A 27,377-nucleotide genomic window follows, 5' to 3' on the forward strand; every position below is an offset into this window, starting at 1 on the left:
CATTGTTTGGATTTAGAGCATTTCTGCTTAGTATGCTTATGAATAGTATTATACATAAAGATTCTGTTTTATCCTGTATATATACGCCCTTCAAAGCCACATTTTAATATTTATTTATTTTTCTCTGTAAACTTAGAAATTATAATTTTTGGCTCATTCTGTTCAGTATGGAAAAATGATTTATTTTCCCTCTACTCTCTACCATAGTTAAGCCAAAATTTTAAAAATATCTTTATCTACTTTGGAGAATTTTGGAATTAGTATTAAATTTAATCCTAAAATTTGATTCCCTTGGGCTTTGTGTGTACCTAAATAGCCATCATGATGGAAGAACTTGAACATAACTGAGGAACTTGAGCTGATATACTTAAAACTCCAGGTAGTATACAAGCCTTAATAAGCTAAGTTTGCTTTGACGAGTCATATTTTACTTTCATATACATGTGATTGAAAATTCTATCAATAACATATAACATTTGGGTACATTAAAACATTTCTTTTCTGTCTTTGCCAAAAATAATTCTCTAGGTTCTCCCTGTGGCTTCAAGTGGTCTCTGCCTCATAGTTACAACTCTGCCAAGGAATGCAGGCCATTTTGTGTGATATTCTCACTAACAACAGACTCCGATTCAAACGGAAGAGCTTCCCAGTCACACATGGCCATGTTTAAGAACTTAGCGCCCATGAGACACTAGGGTACTTACTAGCATCTGCTGTTTGGGCCATAAAGTAAGTTACTCATTAAATCAGCCTTTCAGCCAGCTGACTGGTGGCTGATTTTCTGGGAAATTACACTGATTTCTTAAGATCCCCAGATAAGTGATGAAAATCAGCTGCCTAAATTCATTCAACTGAAATTGAATAAATACTGTATGGATTCTCCCACAAGATCTCAAAACCAAACCAAAAGTTGTTCAGCTCAAATTAAATTATCTTTGGCTGCATAAAACTAATAGGAGTTGAAATGCAAGAAACTCCATTTAACACTCCAAATCCCAGAGAATTCCAGACATAATCAGAGTATTGTCTCCATGTTTTGTACAGAGAATACTCAGGAATATGTTGAATTTTTCATCCCCTTTCCCATCCCTCCCTTCCTCTCTTGATCCCCTCCCCATGTAAGAAAGATCTATTCCTGTACCTCCTATAATCTATCTTTTAGTTTGCTCTTTATTTATATTTTCTTTCTATTTTTAAAAGGAACTATATTGGAAAGATATAGAAAATTTTGTTTCAGAATTTCCAAACAGGAAACACAACTGAGATAAAGGGCAAATTTCAAACAATTTAACTTGTTCTTTGGGGGGCCTGATGGGAGTCAGCCAAAGGAAATACAAGTGTTTCTTTTTCTTCCATTCTGTATCTTCATTCCTGGTTTTACCTTTGTAACTCAAAATGTTATAGTTTCTGTAAATTTTTTAAAAAAGAACAGCTCCAGATATGAAAGCCATCATTTTCATAGCTTATTTATACTGCTGGTTAATTTGGATTGCTGCATAGAAAATGAGCTGGGGGGAGATAGCATGGAATAGTGTGGCCATTAGATTATTGTAGAAGCCAAGGGCTAGAGTGGCAGGGATTAGAGAGACTGGTGATTTGGACCAGTGCTGAGGGACAGACGTAGAGAGAAGCACAGTATTTGGCGGGGGGGGGGGGGCACACCAAGCCCGTACAACTTGCTGAGGGGCTCCGTGAGAGTGGGTGCGTGATGGCACACACCCTCAAGTTAGTAGGAAAAGCGTGTAGGCACATGGAAGATGAGGCCTCTGGAGAAATCAAGATAACCCTCTGTTTTTTGTTTGAACAATAAAACAAAAAAGTCTATCAGCAATACTCATCTGTTTACAGTTTAAACAAAAGTTCCAACTTGTAATAGTTCTCAAAGTATTCTTCGAATTAGCATGGATTCTTCTGGATTTGGTTTAACCTGGAAAGACTGAAAAGGGGAAGATACTTCAAATTTCAATTTCAAAGCTGCCAATCTTGTATCTTTCTTGAACAATAAAACTGTTTTTCATAATGGGGTTTATGATCATCCTGCTTTAAATGTTTTCTAGGAGTGATTTCAAAAAACTTTTTTATAAATCATCCTTCTTTCAGAATGGAAAGAAGTCAGAATTTTTTCTTCTCATTTAAATGACTGAATGTACCGTCTCCTTCATGCAATGGTGTGGTCTCAAATCTTGATGATAGTCTTCTAATTTCAGAGTCCGGAAAAGAAAGTGACAGCTGATAACTTTTAGAAGCATGGGAAGGGTAATGGGGTCCTGCATTTAAATCACGTTAAAAGTTTGACTTGAATCTTGGGGAGCAGTCATTTGTTCAGCTGAATCTGAGGGAATATGGGATGGGGTAGGCTGACATTGGAACAGGTAGACATTGTGAGAATAATAAAACGAAAATACATCACTTAATTCAGTTAAGCTAAATTTCAGTGTTTATTTTTCAAAGCAATTTCTTAGTAGGTAACTAATAAAAAGCAGACCATTCCTTGCATATTGATTGATTTTCTCTCTCAGCCCATTTAACACTATTTCCTGAAGGCAAAATTTGGTACATTTTTATTCTTTTATGTCCTTACCAATGTTTAGAATATTCTCCTCCAAGTCGGTCTTCCTCCTTGCTGCTGGTCTATAAGTGGCTGCCTTTTTCCCATCGCTGGTATCCAGGGATAGGGGCAAAACCACAGAATTTTAAGTAACAGAGCCAGTGTGAAAGCTGCCTTCAGGTTGCGTTAAACATTAAATTTTCAGCATTCATTTCCTCAACTATTAAAAGTGATACAGTACTATACAGGGGATAACTTCAATTCCTTTGCACTTACTTAAACATGTTCTATGAGCCAGTATGTGGTCTATTTTGGAGAACAACCCGTGTGCCACTGAGAAGAATGTGTATTCTGATTTTGTGGGGTGGAAGACTCTGTATACATCTGTTAAGTTCATTTGTTCAAGAGTTTGATTGAGTTCTAGTATTTCATTACTTATTTTTTGTCTAGTTGATCTATCTATTTGTGACAGTGGGGTATTGAGGTCCCCCACTACTATTGTATTAGTGCATATATGACTTTTCACATCCGTTGGTGTTTGTTTTATGTAGCTGGGCACACTAGTGTTTGGTGCGTTTATATTTATGACTTATATCTCTCAGCATGCACTAAACTAAAATCGAAATGGATTAAAGATCTAAATATTAAAATAGAAACGCTGAATCAGCTGAAACACAGGTTAGGTAGAACTCTTGAAGACACTGGTGTAGGAAAAGATTTTATGAACAAAACCTCAGTTGCCCATGAGTTAGCACAAACAATCAACAAGTGGGATCTCTTTTTATTAAAAAGCTTCTGCACAGCAAGAGAAACCACCAGCAGTGTGAAGAGACAACCCACAATGTGGGAAAAAATCTTCACCTGCTCTTCCTTAGATAAAGGTCTACTACCTCAAATCTATAAAGAACTTAAAAAAATCAGACCTCCCAAATTTAAAGACCCAATCCAAAAATGGGCATCTGAAATGAACAGACATTTCTCAGACAAAGAAGTAGAAATAGCAAATAAATATATGAAAAAATGTTCAACATTACTGGTCATTCAAGAGATGCAAATGAAAACAATGCTGAGATTCCACCTCACTCCAGAAAGAATGGCTGCTATCATGAAATCAACCAATAAGAAATGCTGGCAGGGCTGTGGGGAAAGAGGAACCCTTCTCCACTGCTGGTGGGAGTGTAGACTGGTGCAACTACTGTGGAAATCAGTATGGAGATACCTCAAAGAACTAGGACTGGAAGTCCCATTTGAGCCAGCTATTCCCCTGCTGGGTATCTTCCCCAAAGAATTAAAAGAATCATACCACAGTGATATATGTGCACCCATGTTTATAGCAGCACAGCTTGTAATAGCTAAAACTTGGAAGCAGTCCAAATGCCTATCAACTGGAGAATGGATCAAGAAAATGTGTTTTTTAAAAAAAAATAAAATGGAATACTCCTCAGCCTTAAAAAATGAGAAATTAAAAGCATTTATAGCTGAATGGATGCTCATTGAGGTGATACTCTTAAGTGAAGTAAATAGGGCACACGTGCAAATACCGAATGGTTTCTCTAGTGTGAGAAACTGAAAGTGTAAATAAGGAGTAAAAGGTATAATAGATAATGTGAAATAGGAAGAAAAGGGGCAAAGGGTAAGGAGAAGTAAGGGTAGGGGAAAGGAAAGAAGGGAATGGAATTAATATGAGAAAATGAATAAATGGAAACAAAGTCTTTGTAAATAGGGAGGGATGGAAGGGTTGAAGGGAGGGCTGGGGAAGAGGGAAAAATAAGAACCAAGAGAGATTATGTAAAGGTGCAAATTTCCAATGATGAATGCCATTATATTGTATACCTAAAATGTACCAATAAAATAAATTATTTTTAAAAAGTGATATAGTACTTATAAGGGTGCTTGGGGAAATAAATAAGATGCATACACATATATAGTTGTATACACATTTACAATACGTGGTGTACAGTGAGTACTGTTGAATAAAAAATCCATTTGCTTTCCTCTTTTAAAAAGTCATTCCTATTTTCTTTTTTCACAGTGAAAATAAATTGTCCTTTTTTGCATTTTTCATGGCATTTCATTTAAAAATTTTCTTCATATTCTTAAATTTTTCTAACTATTGGAATAAATAGTGGTTATGTCCAGAGAGCTAAAAATTTCTAAAAATTATAAAGGTCTTACTCAGTTATGTAGTCTTTGTAGCATCTCCAAAATTCCTTGTACATAAAGAGAATCTATTAACTGGAAAGATAAGTGAATGAATAGCAAATCCTGCTGAGTAAATATCTTTAAAAAGAATGCAAAATATTTCACTCATCATTCATATATTGATGCTCTGTTAAAATGGTAACATTTCAGACGTATTGGATTTAATAAAATATATTATTGAAATTACCCTGCCTTTTACATTAAATGTGTCTTTTAGACATCTACTGTGAGGCACTGTCTGTGAATCTTTTTTCTGTCTTTTAAATAAATTGGTTAAGTTTATTGATACATTTTAGATACACATAACAATCCCATTCATCATAGGTAATTTGTACCTGTACCTGAGATATCTTGATTCTTTTTTACTAGCAAGTCTCAACAAAGGTATCAGCTTTCAAAACTGGTGATTTGAGAGTTTACTAGTTTCTAATTAATAATAGACTTTAGCTGATGTGCATTAGTAGATAAATGACTGATGAACTCTTGTACAGATGGAAAGACAAAAAGGTATGGAATAAGAGATGAACAAGGGTGCAGATTTTTTTCTACTTAAACACTGAGTGGGTCCCCAGGACCTACTACATTCTGTCAATTAAGAGTGTTTATCCACATATCCTCCATACCAGTATTATCTAAAAATGTTAATTGGCTTATTTCTGTACTTGGAAATACCTTAATTTTGCAATGCTTATGACTGAGGTCTTGCCTTACACTTGTATTGTATTTTAATTTCTCTTCCTTGAAAAAAATTTTTTAAAAACCAACCACATTAGAAAATATCACCTATTTCAAAATGCATATACCTACAAACTAGCAAGTTTTCTAACATGAGTCTTGAAATAAGCAGCTTTTCTTAGGATAATGTTATTTTATTCCCCTCCCTTATATTTTGTTTTAATATGTTTATCTTTTGCTAGCTTCCTAAGCAACTTTTATTATTGACTTTCAATATTGTGTTTTTCTAAGGTTATAAATTTAAATATTTCTCTCTAAGGACTGTATTGACTGCACCTCATATGTTTTGGAATACTGTTTTTATTATTGTACAATGAAAAACATTTCAGATTTCCTTTGTAATTTCTTTTTAGACCCATGGGATATTTGATTACCAAACAAATTCCATCTGGTCAAAATGATATGCTACGTGATTTAATTTCTGAAAATTTTAAGATTATTTCATAGCAAGCATATAGTATGTCTTGTTGAACTGCCCATGTATTCTTTTTTTTTTTTTGTTATCAGAGATCGAACTTGAGTCCTTGCGCTTGCGCAGCAGGCAGCAAAACCACTGAGCTAAATCCCAGGCCCTGCCCATGTATTCTTGAAAAGAATATATATTCTATAGTTTCTGATTGTAAACTTCTGTCAACTAAATTAAGGTGGTTAATAAGGTTGTGAAACTCTTCGATACTACTGCTGTACGTATAATTTCTAGAAACAGTGAAATAGGAATGCCAAAATCTCCCTGTATGGTGCAAGATGTTTTTCTCACTCTAGTTCTGGCATTTATACTTCATATATTTAAGCATTTGTTTATTTGAGGACTATACATTTGGGAATATTGTGTCTAATTGACCATTGTGTCTAATTGGCCATATCCTCATTTTGCATCTCCCCATTTATTCCGCATTAGATTTCAAGTCCTGAAGTCGGTTTTGTTTGACACTAAGAAAGCTATACCAAATTGATGTTGTACATCTTTACACATTCTTTTATTTTTAACCTGTATAGGAATTTTATTACAAAGTATTTCACCTGTGGACATCATATAGTTGATTATTGATTTTTAGAAAATATAATCTGATCATCTTTTAATTTGGATGTTCAGCACATTTTAATTTAGTATAATCATTGATATTGTTGGCTTTGATCTAGCTTCTTGCTAGTTTTCTGTATGTCACAGCCACTCTGTTCATTTATCTTTATTCTGCATTTTGTATTAACTGAGTATTTCTTAGTTTTTCATTTTGTATGTTCCACTTGGGTTTTTAGCTGTTCTTCTTTACTTTTTTAGTGCTTGCTTGATGGGTTATAGTACACACACATCTATGTAGAATCTATGTAGAATTATTTGAAAGATTATTAGACTACTTTTTGTCTAAACGTCTGACAGTGGCACATTTTCACTTACGTCCCTTTCTATTCTTTGTGTTACTGTAACCATATATTTCATTTTACTTTTAATTAATTAAATTTATTGGTACATTTTAGCTGTACGTAATGATCACATTCATCCCAGAGAATTTGAACCTGGAGATGATATATCTTCATTCGTATTTTTTTCCACTTTCCTACTCTCCCTTCAAGCCCTTTCAAAGCTTTTGTAAATAGGAGGGGAAGTGGGGTTTTTAGTCATATATTTTAATTCTTAACACATTTTAAAGTTCATCATAATTATTTTAATTTCTCTTTAAATATCATTTGTCTTTGTTTTTTATAGGTTCCCACATTTTTATCATTTCTTTGCACTTTTTTGTCTTCTTTCTTTCCCATTTTTCTAATTGTTAATCTAGTGTCATTTTGCAGACCTACCTGCATTGCATTCTCTTGGGTTTTATTTATGAGTGTATCTTTATTTGTTCTTCATTTTTAGAGAAAACTTGCTTGACACTGAATTTTCTGATTGAGCACGACTGTATATCTTCCCATTTCATCGAAAATGTTTCTTCGTTTTCTTCTGGTTTTCATTGTCTCCATGATAAATCTGTCATTGTTCTTGTCCTTGTTCCTTCTTAGCAGTGTCTTATCTTCTCTGGATGCTCTGGGGCTTTGCTTTTAAAATTTGGTATTCAGCTATTAAACTATGATATAGTTAGATGTGGTTTGCTTTGGATTTGAGTGAAAGCAATGATGCCCTTTTATCACCTTTCCTTCTTGGAATGAGTGACTCCGAAACACAATGAAGATACAAAATAAACTGCCACTGACCAATGGGTTTCATTTACAACTCAGTGAATGAAACAAATATTCCTTGAAGATTTGCCACCTGTCAAGCCTTGCTGTTGGCCCTGGGATACAATAATGAACAATTTAAAATCCCTGCTTCTTTACCATAGAATACATTCTTAGTGCAGGAGTAGGGGTTTGAGAAGAGAGGGAACAAATACCAAATTTAACAAAGGAGCGTATTTATGAGTTGCTTTGCAAAACAGGCAGTGAGTGGCAGGTTATGGAGCCTTGCAGTGTGTGTGAAGGGCCAGAGGGCCAGTTGGCAGTGTTGTACTGAGTTCAGGCCCAGCCTTATTGGACGCTTAATTTGAAGGACAAGGCACAGAGGTGAGCATTCCAGGCTGCCGGGACATAATTATTTTTAAAATCTAAAGCACCCACTATGTTCTGGGTATCTGTTTGCCATTCCTTACTCGTTTATTTATTCACAAAAGGTATTAAATTCTAGATGTGAGTTGTTAACGGGCTAACCTGAAAGAATGCAGATATGCTGAGGGTAGTGTCCCTGCTTTCAATTTTGTGGTTGGTCAAAGACTCAGATTCCAGAGAGGTCCTGGACTGTGCGTGTTGTCTAAGGCAGGACAGTGAACGGACTCAAGTGTGTGTGGCCCACACAGAGACATTCAAATTCCTATCACTGAAACACTGTGCTGGACACACAGAAGATAGCATCATTCTGATGCTTCTACTGGGCTGTCATTTGCGACCCTTTTTAGCAATGGGCGCATCAAAAACTAAATCTAAGGCCCAGGAATTTAGCTTAGTGGTTCTGCCATCTGCCTCACAAGTGCAAGGTCCCGAATTCCATCCCCGGTCCCAGAAACAAAACAAAACAAAACAAAAAACCCCTAAATCTATTTCAGGTGTGGTGGTGCATGCCTGTAATCCTGGCACTCTGAGAGGCCAAGGCAGGAATTATCACAAATTCGAGTCCAGCTTCTGCAACTTAGTCAGACTTTATCTCAAAAAACAAAAACGAAGAAACAAAACACCAAAAAGCCCAGAGTGCTAATATTTAGAATATATAAAAAGTAAAAAAAATTAGACCCTCCCCAAATAAAAGAACCAATCAAAAAATCGACCAGTGAAATGAATAAACTCTTTCTAGAAGAATAAATACGAATGGCCACTAAACATATGAAAAAATGCTCAACATCACTGGCCACCAGAGAAATGCAGATTAAAACAACATTGAGGGCTGGGGATTTAGCTCAGTGGCACCAATCCTGCCTTGCAAGTGCAAGGTTCTGAGTTTGATCCCCAGTACCAAAAAAAAAAAAAAAAAAAAAGCCAAAACAAAAACCCAAGAACATTGAGACACTGAGGTTTCATCTTAACCCAGAAAGAATGGGCATCATCAAGAAATCAAATAATAACAGACCCTGGTGAGGCTGTGGGAAAAAGATATCCTTCTACTTTGTTGGTGGGAATGTAAACTAGTACAATCACTATGGAAATCAATATGGAGATTCCTCAAAATACTGAAAGTACAAGTTCCATTTGACACAGCTATTTTCCTTCTAGTATCTTCCCAAAAGGTTAAATATATCATATTACAGTGATCCATGCACACCTATGTTTACAGCAGCACAATTCATAACAGCTAAATCTTGGAAGCAGCTTATATATTCATCAACAGGTGAGTGGATAAAGAAAACATAGTACACAATGGAGTACTACTCTGCCATAAAGAAAAATAAACTCAAGTCATTTGTAGGAAAATGGATGTACCTTGAGACCGTAATGTTAAGTTTGCAAGTGAATCAGACACACAAGCTTAAATATTGTATGGTTTCTCTTATATGAAAAATGCAAATTATAAATAAAAACAGAAGTAAAAGACCCTTCTCCAATGGGAAGGAGATTAAGATGTGGAGGGAGAGGAGAAGGAAGGGAAGAGCAAAGGGATGAAAAAGAGAATTAAGATGTGTTATGTACATGAACCGACTCTACACAAGAAATATAAACATACCAAAGAAAAATAAAATATTTTCTCTATATAAAATTTTAAAAATATTTGCACGTATATAATGAGAGATCTTGGGGATGGGACCCAGCTCTAACTGTGAAATTTGCTTCATGCACGTCTTTTACACGTAACCTGTAGGAAACTTTGTACGTTATTTTTATTGTGCCTGTAACTTAATTGCACAAGGTCAGATGTGGAGTTTTGCAATTGTGGCATCATGCCAGTGCTCAAAACGGTTTGGATCTCAGAACAATTCACTTTCAGATTTTTGGATTAGTGATGCTCAACTGCAAGAGCTGAAAAACTAGCACAGTGTCTGCACTTAGTATATGCTCAAATCAATGCTCCCTGTCTTAAAAAAAAATAATAAAGGGCTTGGGATGTAGCTCAGGGCTAATGTAACAAGAGAGTGTGATAGAGGTGTGAATGGGATGAGGACACAGTGGATTTCAATCTAGGAAATTGGAAGAGACTAATTGGAGTGTATCATTACAAATACAGAAAACTGGCTACTGCTACCAACATTCTCTACTTCCATGTAATGTTTAAACTGATAGTTTGTTAAATTGTGTTTTCAAGTGATTCACTTACATTAGCTAATCAGGAACTGTTGAGCCTAGGTCTCTCCTCTTTTAAAGGAATTGCTGGAGCCTTCATAAATTCTCAACAGAACAAAACAAAAATTTATTCTGCATAGCTCTTGCCTGTTTCCAATATGGAGTGCCAGTAGCCCTGTCTTGCTTCATTTTAAGTATCCTTCTGCAGTCTTTGTCTTGCCCTTTTTGTTTTTTCTCATCAGCAAAACACTGTCTTCTGCTGTGGAAATGGCCCCTCTCTAGTGAAACAAAGTCCCATAGCTTTGGAATGGCAAAAGTTTATATCCTCCTTTCTTGCCATGGCACTAGGTCAAAAGATAACTGGAGTGTATAGATTTATGGGTTGTTTTTCAAGCCCAGAGTTTTATTCTGAAAGTAGTTTAATAGCATGGCACGCAGTATACACTAGGGAAAACAGCACATGTGAAAAATATGCAGTGTCCAAGAATTCTACTGTCACCAATGCTGTGAAAAAAATTGTAACAGGATGTTGCGTAGAAGTAGCTCTTACATTGTGCATATCCCATAGGTGCCCACACTCACAGTGATAGATAGAATTTGTCTTATGTCGCACACTTGGAGGATAACTAGAAGAGCATGTATGATTTATGAAAACTCATATTTTGTCCTAAGGTTAAATGATTATTCCTCTTTTTACTGCAAGTAGTGAAAACGTAAAAGTCCATAATTAAGAGCTGTTATTGGGAACAAATATTTTTTCAGGAAGAAGCAATTTTAGATACGGCCTCCTGGCCACTGGCAAAATTTGTGAAATGTTACATGGACATCTCTGTCCATGAATTCATGAAATTCAACAATTTGCAGTTTTGACACCATGAAAAAGATTTACACGCTTTATTTAAAAACTCAGCTTTTAGACGTTTGAAACAAAGTAGCACTACCTTACTTCCATCTCTAATTTTAGCTCTTGAACTGGGACAGTGTGGGAATTAATTTTCGAGCAGATAGATGAGTGTGTTGCTCATGTGTGCCACGTGTTAAAAGAGATATCAATCTCTTAACAGTTTCTGTTGTTGACTCTAGAAACGATTTACCATAAATGCACATTTTAAGAAAATATACAACGTTTTGAGTGCAGTTGAATATCCCTTACTCAAAATGCTCGGGATCAGAAATGTTTTGGATTTTTCAGACTTTGGAATGTTGATATGTCGTAATGGTGTATTTTGGGAATAGGACTCAAGTCTTAACACAAAATTTACTTATGTTTCATGAATATCTTATAAATATAACTCGAAGGTAATTTTGTACAGCATTTGTAGAGCACCTGTATTTCGCTCTTATTCATTACTTGAGATCAGGTGTGGAATCTTTCACTTATAGCAGCATGCTGACACAGCGTTTAAAATTTTGGAGCATTTTTTATTTTATATCTTTGAATTAAGGACATTTAATCTGAACAAATAAAACAAACAAAAATGTCTGAGTTTTTGATACCCAGAGGTAGCCACTTTCAGTATTTTCATACATCAAGTTCCAGGTAGTGAGTGCTTCAGTCATTTACACATTTAATTTATTTGTATGCAGTTGTACAAAAATTAAATAAATTGTTTATGTTTTTGAACCTATAATATGCTTGGAGTATCTCCCTTCCACATTAAGACATGGAATTATTTTCCAAGAAAAGGATGATTAGATCAGAGATCCTGTTACTAGATATAAATGAATGGAAGTCTTATTCAGTTTTATCTTTTAGTAAAAGCTTACTTAAGAAAACAATTTATCACTGAAAGGAAAACAGCTAACATTAAAGTGGTGTTTTAGCCACGAGTATATGGTTCCTTTCTTAGCAAAGACATTGTCCTGATTTTCATCAAGTTTATGATCACATTGAGTTGAGAGTTCACTTCTTAATTTAAGAATCTTGAAATAGTTTGTCTCCTTGATACTTACTTAAATTAAATTTTAAAATGCTGCTATCTGAAATACATCTCAGTGTAGAGTGAATTAGCAAAGGAAGGTATTTGAATCAGTCATTCTAAACCCCAAAGTCTATATATCACTAGAAAATTCTCTCCCAGAGTGCTGACAGTTTTCTTTAGAATATAAAAGAGCTGGGACCCAGAATGGATTCACAGGGACCTGTATATCCTGAAGAGTTTGTTCAGCACCTTCATCCCCAGTTCTATGACCTATGGATACAGAACCATTGCCAGGATTTCTGAAAATACCCAGAACGTTTTCTGTGTTCAGGTTTTAGAGCTCAACTTCTTACGTATTCTTTTTGTGTTGCGCTAGGTAGCAGAAAGGTGAAATTTTTGCATCCCTTCAAAAACCACGCACCCAATACATAATGATTTATTTTTTATTTAGCTGTAGTAGAAGGATCACAAAATTGAGGTCAGCCTGGGCAACATAGCCAGACACTGTCTCAAAATAGAAAATAATAAAGGGCAAGGAATGTAGCTCAGTGATGGAACTCTTGATTTTCATGCACAAGGCCCCGTGCTCAAGCCCCAACACTGTAAACAAACATACCCAAAACACCATAATGATTTCACTGATACTTGTCATGGAAGGTAAGAACTGGGAAAGGAGCTTACAGGGCAGTGACAAACTTGCCAAGATGGAACAATGGTCCCTTCTGCTTTTGTTATGTCTTTTGAGTCTTCCAGCTCCACAACCTTCTGTGAGGGTATAGCCTTCTGATCATGATAGCTCCTTTCTTGGGCTCAGTTGTCTCCTTCCATTCTTTCACTTTGTTGTGAAAGTGGAACACTTTTCCCCTAATACTCTCATTATCATCTCATGCCATTCAGTTCCTGCGAACTTGCTTCTACTCAAAACACTTATTAAAATATTTTTCCAAGCAAAGACAATTATCTTCTACCCCTGACCATGGAGTTGTGGGACCAGAATTCTTTCCATCCATTTTTTTTTTACTATGTTAGAATGAAGATTTCATATTGAAGCATAACGGCCACCCAGACCTTGAAGAACAATATTTCTCTACTACTAGTTTCATAGTCAGTTGGAGTAAATATCTTCATTGGTCACAGCTTGCTGTCCCTAGACACAAAAGAATATAAAACCAAATGAAGGTTTAAGTATACCAGATATTTTAGACCTCTGAAAGCTTAGCAGCTCTAAGTTATTGTAAGTTACTTGCCTTGAGCTGTGATACTTGATCTTAAATTCTTCTCCTGTATGGTCATGGGGCCATGGAAGCTACTGATTATTAAGGAGCTGTTTGAATTCACTGAGGTGTTGTTAGCAGGATATTATTTGTTTTGTAAAGCAAAATTGTGCAGTGTTTCTGATAGCATTTCTCGGTTTGCATCATATTGTTGAACAACCTCAACTGAAATAATTGGATTGTTGGATTCATGGAAATGGATATAACTCAACAATAGCAATGTGTACTGTGAGATCTCTTTGCTTTCAAGATCGGAATATAAACTGTTTATTGTTCTTGCTTATATCAACAAGCTTCATGGTGATCCCACCAAATAATATGGTGATGCTTTGATATGCAATGCTGAGCCGCAATTGGATTGTTGTACAGCTCTGAGTGCAGTCAAGTATGAGTAACCTGAAAACTCCTTGATCCTAGCATTATGTTAACTTTATGATGTATGTGCCTTTAAGAAATCTTGTGAGGGGGCCTGGGATTTAGCTCAGTGGTTTCATCGCCTACTGTGCAAGCGCAAGGCCCCGAGTTCAATCCCTGGTACAAAAAAAAAAAAAAGAAAGAAAGAAATCTTGTGAGAGAAAACAATTAGCAAAATCTCATGCACTAGATATCACAAAAATTGCACTGAAACCTGATACACAAGAATTCATGAGATGAACCAAGTTAACTTCCAGCAAGCAGTGAAAAGGGTCAAAGTCAATCCTGTTAAAACTAATGTTCATCTAAATGAGTCAAATGGTGCTGTGCCCATAGTCTTCAGTTTATGATTGGGTGGCATGTTAAAGAGGTAGAGACCTTGAGAGACCTTTGGCTTTAGGCAGCATTGCAGTGATATGAAACCTCAACAGGGCTTGCCTTGATTTCTGAATCAAAACTTGATCGTGTTAGTTAGTTTTCTTGTTGCTGACACTAACAACTCAAATGAGGAGATGTTTAATTTGGCTCATGTTTTCAGGGGATTCAGTCTATGGTTAGCTGGATCAAGGCAGGAGCATCATGGTGGAAGAGCATGGTAGAACAAAGCTGCTTAATTCATGGCAGCTGCAAGGAAGCAGAGCAAGGGAACAGTGCCAGAGAGGAAGGGGCCAGGGGCCAGATCTAGAGCCCAGGGTCACAGTTCCAGGAGCCACCAGTGCACACCCAGAGGTGTGCTTTACTAATCCCCTCAGCACCTCCAGACCCAATCAAGCTGACAGGATCGAGGTTAACCACTGTTTGCTTGGTTACTGTCTTCGCCATGGTAGCAAGCCCCTCAAGTTTCTTGCTGAAAGCTGAAATTTGGTAGACGTGTTTGCTTTGGAGATATCTATTTCAAGAAATGAAAGAAAAAAACCATCGCAACCAAAATCTTGAATTTACAGCTCTTGAGTGTTTTATGTCTCTTTCTCCTTGGAGAGTTTACAACGAGTGGATTCCAGATCATTTGTTTGAAACCAGGATTCCGTCTACAAAATATTATGATAAAATATGATCCAAATGAACTTGGAGACAGGGATCCTCACTGAATTTCAGTCAAGGCAATGAACCTTGAGGATTTCTAGTGTAGTCAGTTAGCACTGTTTTTTTAGCTTCTAAGGATGGCAAAGGAAGAGTGTTCATTCAGGAAGTACTTACTGATCCCAATTATGAAGCAGACACCCTAGAAGATACTAATGAGCTGGATGTCACCAGAGGGACAGAATCGGGGTCCTCCCATTTTCCATGTGTCAGTCCAGCCGATGTAGGTGCCCTATTAAATTTCCATACCTTTGCAAATTAGAATTTATCACAATTTACCTGTCACATCAAAACCACTGGTTCACAAACTTTACAAGAGATCACATTCACTGTGGAGCCTTGTTAAAACTCAGATCATTGGGCCCCTCCCCAGACTTTCTCATTCAGTTGTTCTGATTGAGGCCCAGGAATTTGCATTTCTCTCAAGTGTCCAGGAGATCCTGGTGCTGCTGTCCTGAATCATACTTCCGGGAAGATTTCCCTAGCTAAAGGTCAGAAATGTGATGAGTGATGATGGGTGCGAAAACTAAACAACAATTCACATAAATTACTGAAAGAACACTGTAGCAGAAGAGTCACTGTTCTAATAAATTTCAAAATTGTCTCATTTTTTGTTTGCAGTGTCGCTGTGAAATTACAATTGTTATAAACTTTTAATTCTGTAGTTATATAATATATATTATTGCATTCAAAGAAGTCACCATATGGTGAGTTGTTAAGATATTCAAAAATCTTTTCTTGTATGTGTGCATGTAAATAAGAAGTACAAGCTATAGGTTAAAAACCACAGATTTAAGCATTGCAAAGTATAGCATCTAATTCATATTGGTTCCTGATGTTTTATGTATTAGTGGGCTTTCCATTGTTATAACTAAATACCTGGGACAATTAACTTAAAAAGAACTAAGAATTACTTTGGCTCACAATTTTGTAGGTTTCAGTCCATAGTCGGTGGGCCTGGTGGCTTTCGGTGGGCCTGTGGAAAGACTGCGTCCTAGTGGGGTGAAGCAAGCTACTCACTTCATGGGGGCCAGAAAGCAAGAACAATGAATAAAAGGAGAGGATAAGGACCCCATATCCATTTCTCAGGTACACCCCCAGGTGACCAGAAGACTTTCAACCAGGTACTACCTTAGAGGCTCCACCAGTTCCCAACATCTGAGGCTTTAGGGAACACATCCAAACCACAGCGGATGATTCACTGGACATTTCATAGTATAATTGATTCATATTTTGAATGATCCATTTGACTTTTTCTTGTTATTTTCTTTGAAGCATCTGTGGCCTTCTTAACTTGTGAATTGATCTAAGTTTTTTCTTTCTCCTGATTGTGTAATACATTATGGTTCAAAGCCTTCCCCTCCCCTTTTTCTGAGGAACTCTATGTCCTGATTCATCTATGATAGTAACTCACTTTCTACATGAGGGTTGCAATATTTTAGAAGTAGATCTTGGAGAGAGGTATTGCATACCCACACTCGTTTCCGCTGAAATTAGGAGTAACACACTTAGCGGGACATTAGAAGGGTATGAACACTTTTCATTATGTTTTTTCCATCTGGTTTTTGATATAGTTGACCTAAGGATGCATATTTTGGGCAAAAAGTTTGGAAAATATCTAAAGCCCTCTTTTGATGAACCTAATTCAGGGTAAGACTCTGTTCTTTAGGGGGTAGGACATGTCTAAAGTCAGAAAGTGAGTTTGAACTCTATTCCAGTGGAAATGTTGTCATGGTGATTCTAAAATGCATAAGTGCAAAAACAATCTATTCGTTATTGAATGAAATATAGAGAATATGGGAACTAGGAAAAATTTACTGCCCAAATAATATCGTCAGATATAAGCAGTGGTGTGCCAGTAAACATGTTATAACTGGCTCTCTGAGTGGAGGGGGCCCCGATTGGTAGCATTTACCAATTTCCATAGCCACTCCCACTATGGCTAATGTCATACTGCCAACTAGACATCACTGAACAGGAAGTTTGCAAACAATGCACACAGTTGAATCCTGGGAACCAGTCCAGCACGTTACTGGTTATGGTTTTATTATTAGTTGGTTTGTTGGTTTTCAGGTGGGTGAATGTAGTGGTAAGATGGGAAAAAAAGAAAGCTCCTATTTTCAGTATCAGTTCTTTATGTGAGCCAATGATTTTCAGGGCTGGATCTTTTCCAAACTACAGCCTCTCACTCCTACATTATATAGGAAATAGTTTCCCATCTTTCATCACTGCAGAAATAACTCAGAGCCCCAGAAGGAGTTAACCACTCATCCTTAGAGGGAAAACAATAAATGCACAGCATCTAAGCATTTGTATCTGTGCCTGTGAGCTTTTGAATGCATGTGCAGTTCTTCTGGCACTATGTCACTGCAGCGTTTGTCATGCGCTGTCGTTATTTGCTCACACATCTCTGTGCCCCACTAGACTCTGGGCTCTTTGAGGGCAGGTATTGCTTTTCATTGTCTCCAAACCTCAACACAATGCCTGGTTGATAACAGTCACTTTCAGTGATTTCTGTGTCTCCCATAGAGACAACTCTTAAGAGCCATCCCAACTTCAGATCTGCCCGTCTCTGCTACAACTGCTTTGGGATTAATTTCCCCCTCTGCCTGACCCTGTTTCCTCTACTTCTTTGTAGAAGATGTTCCTGAAAGTGCTCTACAGCAATTCTCCTCCTTGCCAATCTGTATGTTAGAAACAATAGTTGATTTTTGAGCTTTTGAATACTGCATAACAAAATATGTGAAGGTTTGTTTGTCCCCCTTTCTCCTGTAATGCACTTCCCAGCAGCATTAACTAAGTTGCATCATTCAAAACTACTAGTACCACACTATATAGTGGCCCTTTGCTTGTGGATGCTGTCAAACTAGATGATCCATTAGTTTCTCAGACTTCCTGAAAATTTCTTTACTCTGCATTAAAACTATCTCACTTAGCTGTGTTTAATGTAGCAGTCTTTCGAGGGAGTGGAAGCACTTTGGGGAAGGAATTCTATCACAATCATAAAGTCTCCCAGATAAGTCTGAATAATGGACAATTGGCTTTTTTAAAATTGTATAGCTGTTGAACGTATCGGGTATCTGGTTTGGGTTTCAAGCAGCCAGGTAAATGCTATGCTTTTGAAACAGAAATCTTTTGATATAAAATTTAGACATTTTGTGAATTACTTCATATGTCACATGGGATTCCTTAGGGTAAGCAATTCCCACGTGTTCTGTGTGTCACATGGCCAAACTTAACATCTGCGTCTGGGATAATGAAACGTCAGCTGTGGGTTGAGGTAAGGCAGGAAGCCTATTCATTGCGTGTGCTAGGACTGCATGGATCATTAAGCGCAGAGCAGATTTCTACAGAAAGCACTGTATTTGCTTTATGTTACATGACTAAGTAAAAGCATCCTTATGTATGAATCTCAGAAATCAGGTTGATAAACAGCTGATTACTCAGCATGCCTTAGAATAACCATCATTAACTCTGGGCTTGCGTGCCCTACTTTCAGGTTGAAGTTCCTAATTTAATTATATCCCAGTAGTCCTCAATGGATTCGCAATGCCCTTGGTTAATAAAATCCCATTCTCTCTTCTAGAGGATGCTTCTTTTAGCATTCAGTAAAATGGGACAAGGTGACCTTGAACAATTTTCTCCAATAACAAAAATAGGATGGGCTATTATAATCACATGATCACCGCGATCACAAATCAGAGGAATATATTGCTGTAAAACTGCAGGTACTAAAAAATAACATAGAACGAAGTAAAGTCTGTCTCCCTCTCTGCCTGTTGAGATAGAGATACAAATTTTATAGATATGATATAGAGATAGTGATGGACATATATATAGGTATAGTATAGATCGTTGTGTATGCAGAGATCATCATTTTTGTCTCGTTTTAAGTGGTGCCGCTGTAAACCAAGGGAAGTGTCATCCTGTGGGTTTATTGCATTCGATCCTTTTGTCTCGTGCATCTAGCACATCTTTGCATTTTATGACTGAAGTTTCCTGTCCCTTCCTCTCCTCGCTTTCCCCTCCCTCCATGCTTTATAAATAAAGAGTGAGCAAAGGCAGAACTGCAGCCCTGGGGTCGGCCGTGCCGGGCCTGCCTCCCGGATGTGCTGAGCCTCAGGAAGAGCAACCGGCCTCCTGCAGGAGAGAGATTGGTGCTGGCCTTTCCCCTGCATCTTCTGTGCGTCCCTCACACAGGCTAGTCTGGGATGAGGAGGCGAGGGCCACTCTGACAGCGTGGCCCGAGGACCAAGCAGTGCGACTGCGATGCCGCTGCAGGGTAGCTGCATCCGCAGCCACATTGCAGATCTCTGAGGAGTCGTCCAGACGTAAATCCCAGCGTGCCTTGCGCAATGCTGACAGACGTGACCTCATGGAGAGGCTGGTTTTATGGCACAGATTTTACCATCAGCTGGAGCAGCCACTCTTGTGTAAAATGTGACCATAATTACATCATCACATCTCCCATCTCTAAAGAGAAAAAGGTTGGTTTCTGTTTGTTTGTTTAACAAACATGTTTGGTCAATGTATCAGCTGCATTTTCTTCCACGTTTTGTTGAGGGAACAAAATCACAAGGGCTTATTGAACAAATATTATCCAGTAATTTAGACCATTCTAACGAGTTCATTAAGACCCTCATATTGGGGTAGATTTTCCAAAGATATGCCCAGAATATGAAAAGATGGCAAGAATATAAAAGACAAGGAAAAAGAAAGGACATTAACTAAATTATGTTAGAATGAAGCCAGAAAAATATGGCAGTTTGAAAAAAACAAATAAGTAAATGAACAAAATGGGCTCAAAACACAGTATCATCTAGCTATTTGGGCTTAGATTCAAGAAAAACATGTAATCCACTTCCTATATCATTCTTTATTATTAAGAAATATAAATTCCAAACGAGCAAGGCTGAAATAAACATATTAAGATGGTGAAATAGAAGATGAAATAAACATATTAGAAGAAAATAACAATAGTAAACATATTTAGAAAGAATAAAATGTCAATTTTATGATGAATCATACCTGACCACTTAAATTTAAATCAAAATTTCAGGCACAAATGGTTGACATTTTAGTGTCAAAAATGGCAACTGACCTCCCACGGCCACTTTGACAGGACAGCTTGAAAGAAGGGAAACCGTTCTCATTATAAAAAGGGTGGGAGGGCTGGGGATTTAGCTCAGTGGCACTGTGCCTGCCATGCAAGTGCCAGGTCCTGTGGGAGACAAGAATAAGACACTGGATCATGCTATATCAAAAGCAAGTATAGTATTCAGTTATATTGACTGAAGGTTGGCTTCCAGAAAGATCAGATTGTATGCCAGGTATGACTATCATTTGGCATTATATTTTCAGGGAACAGAGTTTATGCTGGTCTTGATGAAACAGATCTGATGCATAATCACTAAAATAATGAAGGAAAGGAGCAAATATTACCTGCATTCACCCAAAGAACTTGGAATATTTAACTCAGAAAAGACTGGAGAAAAAAAAATGAAGGTAGCCATTTTAAATATTTGAAAGGCTGTCATACAGACAATTTCAGCTTCATTTATGTCACACGAATGGGCAGAAGAGCAGCAAGTTGAAATTACAAAGAAACATTTCTCCACTCAATTAGGAGAGATCTTGTGAAACTGTCAGGTATTTCAAGTAGAAATGAACTGGTCTGGGAGATAGCTATGTTCAAATAGAAGGTGAAGACAATTGTTCAGTTCATGGTGGAAGGAATTCCTGTATTATGTGGGTGATTAGATACAATGACCTCACAGATCTCCTTTATTTTTAATATTCTGTCTGTTTTTAGGGAAGAGCCTCAGGACTTATTCAGCAAATCCTATGGGGCTATTAACACTTAAATAATGCTCTTAATTCTGGTCATTTTATTTTTGTATATTGTCCGTAGTGGCGGGACATAGAAGATAGGCTAAGATAACATGTCTTTCAATAATAAAGATGGTATTCTGTAAGAACTATTGATTAAGTATCAACATCATGGCCACAGATGGCATAACGCAGTGTCAGACCAGTAAGCACAGTCAGGGCAAAGGTGCCAATGCACAAATTGAAAACAGGTGGCAGAAGTTCCCTGGAGGACTTGGCATCTGTAAGTAATCAGTTACTGTACAAGTCCTGGTCAGACACAAATTAGCTTCATTGCTGATGACATTTTTAATAGCTGAAGGACCTCAAAGCTTTATTTAATTAGAGTCACAGTATACAATATACATGTAGCTGATTGCCTTTGACAATTGTTTGGTCCTCTTCTACTTTGTTAGTCTAAGTTACAAACCACCAGACATCTGATTTCTGCAACACAAAAGGATCATAAACACATGGCGGAAGGCAAGATGGACTTATTTTTCTATACTGTTCCAGTGTTTTCTCTGGTTCTTCCATTCATCCGTAACCAGCGCTTAAAGGAGAAATCAAATACATATGTACTTGGTTTCTGTTCTGTGGAATTTAAATCATACAAACACCAAATTGTGGCTTGATCTGAAAATACCCACTTTCAAAGTATGTCACTAGTCTTTTCAACATTATATCTCAACAGCATCCTTTCTTGTCCTCTGCTTTGCCAGTGGATATACATGTGAATGTAAGTTTATTCATAGGGCAATTGATAAGTAAAGATGGCTAAAGACTCAAACTGCTAACATTGTCCCAAATTGGCACTTTCCAGACTTTGAGTCTTTTACTTCAAATCCTCTTTGGAAAATGTGGTAGAAAGTGAGAATTCAGTGGAAAGGCCGTTTATTAGCTTGGAGATAAATGAATAGCTTGGAGTCGTTTGGCATGCTGTGGGAATGTGTCTGTAGATTCCTGTATGCTATTGACCACTATTTCAGTTAATAAGGTGAGACACTTTTCCTTCCGGTTGCACTCCAGGTAATTTGTCAGAAAAGCATTTACTTTGTTGAAACAATAAGTTACTGTACTTGTAACAGTTGAGAGTGGCCATAAAACAGGATACAAATACAGAGGAAAACAGTAAAATGGTTTAAAATCCTCTGTTTTGAAAAACAAATACTATGTGAAGTCAAAGGACAATACACTATGTGCAATTCAGAAGGTTATTTGCTTACATTTTTTCTGTTTTCTCTACAGTAATATAGAGAACTCTAAGGCCAAAGTCTGCTACACACAGTGGCTAAACTTTGATCTGAAATAAAGAAGCAGTAGGTGGAATTGCTGGGACTGAAACCTTATTCCTGTGGTTGTGCAGTAGATTGGCTCTACCCCCCACCTTTTCTACCCCAGGAGAAATTTTATCAATGCATGCTGCATTGGTTTCTACTGGGTATTAATCTGTTATTAAACATCCAGAAAGCATTTTATGTTATTGGCTTTAGTTAAACTTTGGTTTGTGTTTTATTAGTTGATTCAAGTAATAAGTGGGCTGACCTCTTGTTTGAAAATAACTTTCTGCTCATGATGTTCTTCACACCCTTTCTACATCAAGAATGTAATCATAATCAGAAGCCTAATTCCATTAAAGTTTAGAAGCAGCAAGCCCCTTGGCAGATTACAGTGACATTTCCATGTCAGTTCATGTCAGGAACACTGCACCATACAATACACATTGAGTAACTTTGAGTTGCTTTATAACTGTAATGTGAATTTAAACCTTTTGTTTATAATGGAAGTTTTGCTGTATTGCCTCAGATTTCTTAACCATTGCTAACTGTAAAGCACATGGTATAACCTCTCCACAGCCAAGAAAGCTATTACTTTGGCTCTCTTTTTAAAAAAAATTATACCATTTTCCAATTTATTACATTATGTAAACCTAAAAACATATTTTAAGTCTTTGGATTAGGAGATACTCAAACCATTTAATATGGCTTTGTAGCCACCAGGGATCTAACAGGATTTAGGAAAGAATTTCTAGGGAATAAAATACAAGATCTGGATACCTCTGTTGATTCAAGAACAGGGCAGTGAAAAAGTGAAAGAGAGCAAGCCTAGTATCCTACTGATGGCCCAGAGCAGTCTTGAAAGAGTCCCAAACAACGTGGACTAAACATGTTCTCCCATCAGTCTCTCTCAGAGCCTCACACCAACAAAACAGAAGGATGTATCAAAAGTTCCCTTGGACCTAAAAAGTAGAAACTCTCTTGAATATGTTCAGATTAAATCATGCATCTGTTCCCAGTATTGTTCAGTTCTGCACTACTCCTTTCTGCCTGCCCAAGCAAGACTTTTGATTTTACATAGGACTTTAAAAAATAATTTTATATATATATATATATATATATATATATATATATATATATGTTGGACAACTTGTAGTTATGTTGTCCATTTTAAAGCAGTTGTTGAAATATTCAGATTTCCTTTTTGCATTTTGATTTTTTTCAAGAAACTATTAGAGAATGAGAGAAGTGAACCTGCTGTTCTTATATGCTAATGTTACGAGATGAATGATTTGTTTTAAAAGATGAAAGTCATTTGCTAAAACCAAGTTTCACAATTAACTGTGTAGTTGAGTCTGTTGCACAATCTCAACTTCTTTGTTACTATGGATAAGTAGGAAAGTCCTTATGTGAGATAACATTTATTTCACCTTTGACCAATAATGTTGTTGTGTCTTAGATCAGAGGTACAAAATAGATAAAAGGACCAAAATGAGGGGGCTTCAGTCTCCTAGGCAAGAAGCAGCCTGGATAGGAGCTGAATTGTAAGTTAAGTCTCCTGCGCTAGAAATTGTAGGATGCAGAAAAATGAACAACTTGTACACCTGAAAAATACACTGGGAATTTTCTACATTCAAAGGTTTATTAGGAAACTGTATTGTCCTGGGCTTCTGCTTGGCATGTGTTTTTCCCACAAATTCCTTGTTAAACATTTATTAAGTTCCTTTTTATGCCCCCACTTGTCTTATGTTGGGATCATAAGTTGATCCAGCCCATCCAAGAGAGGGAAGAGAGGCATGATTGCTTGTGTTGTAAGTCAGCATGTGTTAATTGCCGGGACAAGGGGGAGAAAGATATCGTGGATATGTCATCAAGCCAGGCATCATGATCTTGGGCCTACAGAGGCACGCAGCTGGTGGGGGACATTTTAATAACAGGGAGTATCGTGTCTTTGAACCAACTAAAGGTTCAAAGATTACCTGGAGTGCCGGGGAGCCCTTAATTTTAGCTGTGAGATTTGAATCGAGGATTGAGACATCTTCTAAAATGGCCTTGAGTATCCAAATAACAGGCTCAGTCTTTATCCAGGGCAGCTCAGAACAAGTAAACCTATTTGAGCAGGTCTTCTAATACTGTCAAGATTTAGTTGGCAGCAGTGCACAAGGGAAACTAGATTTAGGAGAGAGTAGCTCCAGGACACAGTCAAACTGGTAGGCTGGATACATAGGTAGGTAGGTACTTTGATTTAATGTTGCAAAAAAGGAAATGTCACTGAATTGGTCACTTAGAAGAACTTGAGCTAGTTAATGTCTTCTACATACTTTTTTAAATCAGTGAAATAAATACATTTAGAACATCACTTCCTCCTACTACATGCAGAGAATAATCAAAGTTAAGAAAAATATCTATAATGTTATATAAACTAGTATTTTTGCTGGAGGGAAAGCATATTAAAATTTTATTAACTTTTTGTGATGGAGGGAATGTAAGAACTTTCTCAATCCATAGATAAAAACTTTACATTTCTAACTTAGAATCCTTAATTAGATTTAAACCCAGAGCCTTCAATTTTGAATTTTATTTTTTTAAAAGCTCTTCCTGTGGTTAATCTTTGTATCTTTGTGAAAAACTTATTTGCACTTGCTGGAGTTATTGTCTAACATCTTTCAGGATGTGAGACTATACATGGTCATTTCTCTCCAGAGAGAATTCAGGTCATTGGTCTTTGTTTAAAAAAATGATTTTTATTCATTTGTTATAACATTTTTTATTACTATATATTTGCAATACGTAGTAATTACCTTCACCTTGGGGAATTGGTATGTATACATATCAGTATTGGACGACCAGGTCATTACTCTTAGGTTTATTGCCAATGCAATACTTATTTGAGTCTCCTCATTATTGGTAAGGGATTTGATAGGAAAAGAAGGAAACTTTCTCAAGGATCTGTGAGTCTCTCAGTTTTTTTAAGTAGGAATTTCTAATTTCTATTATTAGCTAAACTTAGTGGAAAAAAAACCCAAAACAGGACAAATTCCTGTGGTGCATCCTATGGAGTTCACAGCAAGGTTTCAGCTTTGCTTTTAGAGAAATAGCAATTTTTCAAATACAGCAAGAAAGTTACAATAATGGAATTTTCCCTGTGATGATGCATGGCCAGTCTGGGAGGAAGTGGTCAGGGAATGGGGCCCATCAGCCGGAAAGACCCAGGACCAACCATTAATGAGTACCCTTGGGTTAAAGCATGTCATTATGAGGATTGGGCTCCCTGCGAGAGCGCCATTCTGCCTCCATCCCATGTTCAGAATTGTCCGGAAGAGAATGAATGAGTGTAGCAAACTGCAGGGACAGACCCGGATCTTCCTAATAAGTAACTAAAATTCAAGGCTCTCCTCTGTTCAGAGGAGTTCTGCAGGTGAAACTAGAATCATTATGGTCACTTTGACTTGTAAAACGTAAAACTCAGGACATTTGATGTACAGTATGTTCCAGTGTCAAAAATGTTCGGAATCTGACATGTGAGACCTGAAAACCCATGAAAGCAAGATCGATAGCATTCATAGTTGAGCTTGTGAAGCCAGTTTTGAAAAGTCAGAGAAAGGTTCAAAATGTCTAGATTACGAGACTGCTCTTTAAATAGGATTTCTTATGTCACATTTCCATCAGGAAGTGTGTAAGTGACCAGTTTCATATGGAGTTCCAGTCTTCAACCAAATCCAGATACTACTGGATCCTCCTTGTACCAAGGGATGTAAATTGTTAGTTCCTGACCAGCCGGTGGGTTCTGTGGCTCGGAAACGGCTGTCAGCCAATCTGTGGGCTGACTGTTGGAGGCCAAGCAACATTGACATGGAAATATGAAGTCGCTCCAAGGCCAAGCTTCCCATGCTTCCTGGCATTGGGGGAAAAAAAGGAAAAATCAATTGTCTTGCTTCTTACTGTATTAGGAAGTGAAGTCTGGATAAGCCTGGTTGAGGGCAGTAAAGCTTTCACAAGGAATGTAGGACAGAAGGAGCAGAGGAGACAATAAGGGGGTTCATTTCCTAATCCTCTGGTCTTCTCACTGTTAGCTGTAAATGTCACACAGTGTCTGGTAGCAACTCATAAACTCCCCGGGCCAGGGACCCAGTCTGGTTTTGCTCACTACTATACCCTCGAGAACCCGGTCGGGACTCAGTAGATGTCTGCTAAGTGAATGAATGAACACATCTGAACTTTCATGACTGTGATTATGTTTAAGAATGCAATTGTATCAATTTAAATAAGGAACCAATGAAAGGATCTGGTCTTGATTCTGTGAGGCAACTTGTAGTGTGGCTTGGTTAAAGGTCCTTGCTTCTGACCTTCATGATTCAAATGGGAGTTTTAGATTCATTCATTATATTTGTTCTCGTTTTACAATAGTGTGGACACAGTTTCGAGTTAAAATTTCACTGGCCCTATGGTACTTTATTTTCCTGAGGTTGCTTTTTCCACTTCTCTTTGGTTGTTTGTCTTGGTTTTCAACTATATATATTTAAATACTATGCCAATAGTGCTGGTTCTAGTTTTTAAAATGTAATAACAATATCTTAAAACACAATGAAAAATGAGATCTAACTCTTTAAACCCAGCCTTTTGTCACCCACTGTCCCTCAACGTCCCAATATTAACATTATAAACCTTTGCTAATAATGAAAGCATTTTTTCATTTTTTATTTTTTATTGGTACAAGTTTGTAATACATGAGGATTAAGAGCTGAGGTATTTTCATTTCTTCCTTTCTCTTTTGAGTTGGATCCCCTGTTTCACTGTTTCATGAGTTCCTTGCCTTAACATTTCCTTGATTTATTGTTTGCTTTTAATACAGTATACAATACAGTAATTTCCTGTAAAAAGAATGTTAAGGATATACATTTTTGAGACTGTGTATAGCCTAAAAGGTATACTTCCAGAAAAAAATGACTAGATGAGAAATTTTAATTTAGAATGTATTTTTTCTTTGCAATTTTGAAGGCATTGCTTGTTTTAGTTATTTTGCATTGTCAGAATACTAAAGGTTGATTTGTAAAGAGAAGAATTTATTTCTACAGTTCTGGAGGCTCAGAAGTCCAAGGGCATCACACCAGGGCCTGGAGAGGGCCTTGTGCTGTGTCATCATTGGGCAGAGAGCGTCACAGGGCAACAGGAGAGGAGTCCTGAGTTCAGGTCTTTCTTCCTGTTCTTAGAATCCCCTCAAAGGACTCCCCCCTCATATCCCCCTCTCACCCTGACCTCCGAAGGCTCCATCTCCAAATATCATCAACGTTTGAATTTAGAGATTGACTTTCCCACA

General features: G+C 37.2%; 1 protein-coding gene and 1 long non-coding RNA gene across 2 annotated transcripts in view; both read left to right on the forward strand.

Moving 5' to 3' along the window:
- LOC147829074 (uncharacterized) overlaps positions 1-9,003 on the forward strand; it is a 117,437-nt gene extending 108,434 nt beyond the window's left edge. Inside the window, exon 2 of the long non-coding RNA XR_015449662.1 lies at positions 1-9,003. This exon is cut by the window's left edge and continues 97,572 nt beyond it. This is a non-coding gene — a long non-coding RNA (uncharacterized LOC147829074).
- Positions 1-27,377, forward strand: part of Plxdc2 (plexin domain containing 2) — a 429,295-nt gene that overhangs the window by 108,691 nt on the left and 293,227 nt on the right. The gene's annotated exons all lie outside the window — the stretch shown is intronic.

Source organism: Heterocephalus glaber, unplaced genomic scaffold (assembly GCF_053883595.1).
Source record: "Heterocephalus glaber isolate CG9 unplaced genomic scaffold, H.glaber_assembly_v1.0 deba00000768, whole genome shotgun sequence".
In the NCBI taxonomy this organism is placed as follows: Eukaryota; Metazoa; Chordata; class Mammalia; order Rodentia; family Bathyergidae; genus Heterocephalus; species Heterocephalus glaber.